This window comes from Peromyscus maniculatus, chromosome 7 (genome assembly GCF_049852395.1).
Source record: "Peromyscus maniculatus bairdii isolate BWxNUB_F1_BW_parent chromosome 7, HU_Pman_BW_mat_3.1, whole genome shotgun sequence".
Lineage (NCBI taxonomy): Eukaryota > Metazoa > Chordata > Mammalia > Rodentia > Cricetidae > Peromyscus > Peromyscus maniculatus.
In genome coordinates this window covers 38,138,027-38,143,071 of record NC_134858.1, presented here as the reverse complement: position 1 = coordinate 38,143,071, position 5,045 = coordinate 38,138,027, and the positions used below count along the sequence as shown (strand labels likewise).

The window sequence follows — 5,045 nt, the reverse complement described above, 5'->3', positions numbered from 1 at the left end:
GACGCAGGCCTCGCCACGTTGGATCTGGTGCCTTGATTTCCAAGAGAGTATTTTCCCTGCTGCCAGACTTCTCGCAGCTCCGAGCCCAGGGCTATCTCCCTAAAGCAAGCGTTCCTGTCTATTTCGGGCACCAGAGTGGGCCAACCTGGGTCTGCGCCACCCAGAGCCATTTGTCAGTGCCGCTCTCCCACCACGCAGTGCCAAGCCGGCATCTGGTCCTCGGTCCTAGCACTTATGCTCCCGTAATTAAAGAGCTGACGTGTCCAAACAGCCATAACTTAAATGCTTCATGGTCAGGGAGTAGGGGCCAAGTGTGGAAGAGAGTGTTGACTCATAAGGTTAGAAGGAGCCAGTTTATAAATTTCCAGCCTTGTTTGTCTCTGGTGACAAGTACATAAATACTGAAATTGGTACAGATGGCTTCTTATAAAACTGGGCTCCAAATAGTCTTCAACCTTAGGCAAGGTGAACAAAACCCACTCTATTCCACTCTGGCTAGATGGTACTGTTTGCAAGCCAGTGAGTTGGAGTCAGTTTCAGACTTGAGTCTGGGCTTGCTTACTCAGTGGGATGTGCCAGGGCTAGTGTGGTGAGAAAAACCCTTTGTGGTTCTTCATGGGACACCATAACAACCTCATTGGTGTTACAGAGTGTGGATGGCTCTCTGAACTCTCTTCTCGGAATGGCCACCCGACCCAAGGGACCACACTCAGACCAGGTCTGCAAGCAAAGGCTGCAAGATTTCCTACACCCACAGCTAAGACTCACTGCTTTTCTCCACTGCACTGTCTGCTTGTGGCAATTTTCTTGGACTAACAAATTTTACTTCTCCCTGCAAAATGATGTAGAGTCTTGTTATTTAAAGTATGACCAGGTGTATCAGCAATCACTGGGGATTTCTTTGACATACACAGTCCCTCACTTCATACAATCAGACTCAGTTAATAAGAACATGCATTCTGACCAGATCCTCAGATGATTCTGAATGTACCTTAGACTTGAAAAAGCACTGATCTAAACGTTCAGATTGTTAAGCTGTGACTTTATCTATAGGTCCATCCACATGTACCACCCCAGACTGAGATATGTAAATAGAGAAAGAAACGAGTCAAATGCAATCCAGAGCTCCCTTTAAGTGAATTCTATTTTTACCCTTGCAGGTTTATTCCTTCTATTGTTCCCTCTACTATCTTTTGTAGCAGAATTTGGTTTTGATCATTAGTGGAGACCTCAAGGCAGAGGGTAGACATTTCGGACTATGAGAACTGCTAGTTGCTATGTTGGCCATTAAGGAATCCCTCCTTCACTTGGACATGTGGTCGGTCACCAAGTCCTTCTGGGCTTACTTCCTGAATTTTCTAATCCTAGTTCATATTCTTGTCGTCTACAGCATGAACATTGAAAAGTTCTTTAATCTTTAGTAATGGACATTCTGTGTGGCATTTTGCTCTTGTCCAATTCATTGTTCAAACTGTCTTCAGGAAGAACATTCTGAAAAGTAAATCAGATCTTAATGCCAGATTTCTTAAGTCGTTAACATCCTACAAAGTCAGTCCTTTAGGTATGCCCTGTCAGCTTTTTAATAATGGTATATTTTCCTACCAGCGTAATCCAAATTCCTCCACTTTCCTACTTTCCCTCCAGACGCTTAACACATGTTCCACCTTTTTTAGCCCAGGCCTCCTCGATAGTGAGCAATCATTTTTAACCTCTCTTCTCTCAGACAATTGTTTTTTTGTTTTGTTTTTTGTTTTTTCGAGACAGAATTTCTCTGTGTAATTTTGGTGCCTGTCCTGGATCTCACTCTGTAGACCAGGCTGGCCTCAAACTGCCTGCCTCTGCCTCCTGAGTGCTGGGATTAAAGGTGTGTGCCACCACCGCCTGGCTCTCAGACAATTTTTTTCTTCCATGACCATATGACTCTTTCCCTTTTGAACCTTTCCTTTGTCATCATGATTCTCCACCACTGAGGCAGAGGAAGCCTCCTTAGTGCCTAGCAGCACTTCACCTTTGCCCTACCTGCGGTGCTTTTCACACACATGAACTTAGTGTTTTGAACATACCTCTCTCCTTGCTAAAGGAATCCTGCTATCTTGTATATTGAGAATCAATAACTACTATTGTTACCATGCAGATAAATATTGATTGGATTATATCATTAGATATAGTTACCATGCAAAATAGCTACCACATTACCCCTGGAAACTGACAAATATAAACAGAGCCTCAGATATAGTGAATGGTTTCAGAGGATTAATCTTTGAGCTTTGAGCCAGGTGTAAATGGGTTTGTACATACCTGTCATCTAAGCACTTGGAAGTCTAAGGCAGATGAGTTTGGGGCCACTCTAAAGATAGATAGTGAGTTTCAAGGTAGCCTGAGCAACAATGTGAGACCCTGTCTCAAAGCAAAACTCTTTTCATTTCTTGAATGATGGATATTCAGGAGTTATAACAATTGGTGTGGTGTGTGTGTGTGTGTGTGTGTGTGTGTGTGTGTGTGTGTGTGTGTGTGTAGTAAGAATACATGTACACATGTGTGAATATGTATCTAGGGGACCAAAGATTGATGTCAGATACGTTCCTCAATCACTCTTCATTTGGGGGAGGGTGGTAGCTGGGTCTCCTACTGAACTGACTGGCTAGATTGGATAGCCAGAAAGCCCTAGGAATCCTCCTGTCTCTGCGTTCCAAGTGCTAGGATCTTAGGTGTACACCAACACCTTCAGCTTCTGTATATGTCTATGATAGGGATCTGAACTCAGATCTTCCTAACTTGAACAGCAAGTGCTTGACTGAGCCATCTTCATAGCCTCACAACAATTCCTAATTGTAGAAGTTTCCTGTGTGAGCTATTCTTTTATTCTAAAGAAAGATGTTCTCCCACCATTTATCAAATATCTGATCATCTGTGACATAAATCAACATCAATGTTAGAGTCGGTGGTACAATCAAATCCCATTTTCTCGGGACTTTGAAAAACCATAAATGCCAGCCCCACAAATGCATTCAAATGGTCCTTAAACTTTCGCCCTTGGGGTTTGATAGTGTTATCATAAGAGAATAAAGACATCAGGTCAGCTGCAGAAAAAGGGTCCAGAAACTGAAACCTGATCTCAAATCCTCCACATCTCCACATTGAGGTAACCAAATACTCTGTTGCAAATTCAACTCAATAGACAGAAAGAATTCAGGAACTTCCAATGGCTACATAGTGAATAACCCTGAGATAAAACTTTCCACCACAGAGGGAAATTCCATGGGATGTTCTAAAGGGAAGTGAAACATTCTATCCTACACAGAAGCACCTTAAGCTCAGGAAGAAAACAACTCAATAGCTCCAGGAAGTTCCTGAAACTGACCAGGTTCTTTAGGACCCTCCTTGCCCAAGCATATGTAAGCACTAAGATCCCCCTGAGAGTTACCCTCAGGACAGCTGTGCTGCTTGGAAGAGACTCAGATCAACTGAGACACCTGGAAAGGACATTGCACAGCCTGTTGAGATGCCTGTGTGTTGTTCAGTGTGCTCCAGATTTCCAGCTTTCATGAGCTATCATCCCTGCTGGGGTGGACTTTCAGTAATTCAGCTGTCTTTGAGTCATTTCTGCTTTGTAAGTAAACCTTCACCCAAATTCCTGTAAATTACCCCCATAAGCTCATGGGTTCACTAACTGACTTTGGCGATACCTGTATTTTAGTCTCTGATTGGTTTCCTATCTATTGTATTCACATTTACACAGGAATAGTGTTACACAATAAAGCCCAGCTTTCTCCTTAGAAGTCAAGCTACATTCACATTCACATTCTGTGTCCCATCTCCACTCACCATTTGTGAGGTCTCAAACCCACCTTAAACCCAAGTGTATTGGAAATAATAATTGTAGCTTTATTTTACATAAATCCAACCTTATCATATAGCAGGTGACATTCTGGAAACTTTGCGTGTACTTAAAAGCTTTAACTTGGCAATTGCTTTCCTAGGAACTGGATGTGGTTTATAGATGAGAAAAAGAACAGCACAGACAGCTTCTGCAGGTTGTCCTGCTTTCTGTTGTCACAACTACTGACCCTAATACCCACGCCTTGTCTGTATTGGTTGCCTTGTCCTTCAGATGCCACAGCCTTACCTTTTCTCAGCTAGATCTGAACCCCTGTCCCTTGTCTAGTGCTGTCTGCTTCTTTAGCTATACACTCACCTGGCCACCTCCCCATCCAGCCCACCCTGTGCAGACTCACCTGCTCATTGCAGCCCTGTTCTGAACAGGAGAGAGAAATAACCATACGATCATTTACTCTGTTCTCATTAGGTCTGGGTATTTAATTAATGCTGATGTGAAGAATTACACGAGAGGATGTATAAAATGCCTTGTGGTGACAACTACTCATAAAGTGTAAATGTGAAGATCAGGAGTGGTTTTAAAGGATTGATTATAGACTTCTCCTGGATATCCAGGCTCCTAAATGCTCTGTGAAAGATGATGCAAGATGCCCATTAATAAGCTGAAGCAACTACACAGAGCAAGAGCCATTACTGCTGCATTACCTAGAAGAAGTAATTCCCGGAAACACCAGATTTAGGATTTTCTTTTCTAAAGGCTCTTTCCCACAAACAGCTTACTCTCTCAAATTCACCAAGTTCAGATATTAACCCTCTAAATTTCAGTCTTGGTTCTGAGATCATTGTAAGGAGATCATCCTCTGGAAAGATGGCTCATCAACTAAGAACACTTCCTACTCCCAGAAGGAGACTGAAATTCAGCTTCCAGAACCCACATCAGACAGCTCACAACTTCCTGGAACTCCAGCTCCAGGGGATTCCACAGCCTCTTCCAGCCTCCTCAGGAAACACACACACACACACACACTGGTGGGGGGATAAATATACTAAAAATAATTCTCTTTTGAAAGAAAGAAGAAGCTGTTTAACATAGAGTGTACTCTGTTGTCAACTCTATTATCAGGCAGGACAGAAGAAGAATTGGAGAAATGGAGACAGAAGCCATCCAGCTCTCTTATAGACTGTATCCATATACACAAAGATTCTGA

General features: G+C 42.9%; 1 long non-coding RNA gene across 2 annotated transcripts; it reads right to left on the bottom strand.

The window, feature by feature from the left end:
• Positions 1-1,126: 1,126 nt before the first annotated feature.
• On the bottom strand, positions 1,127-4,719 carry LOC121830804 (uncharacterized). 2 transcript variants are annotated; one of them, XR_013052551.1, is made up of 2 exons: positions 4,236-4,719; positions 1,127-1,491 (listed from the first exon to the last, which is right to left on the bottom strand). It is a non-coding gene; the product is annotated as an uncharacterized LOC121830804 (long non-coding RNA). The 2 variants fall into 2 exon arrangements; XR_013052552.1 differs by having other exon boundaries at positions 4,543-4,719.
• Positions 4,720-5,045: the final 326 nt, after the last annotated feature.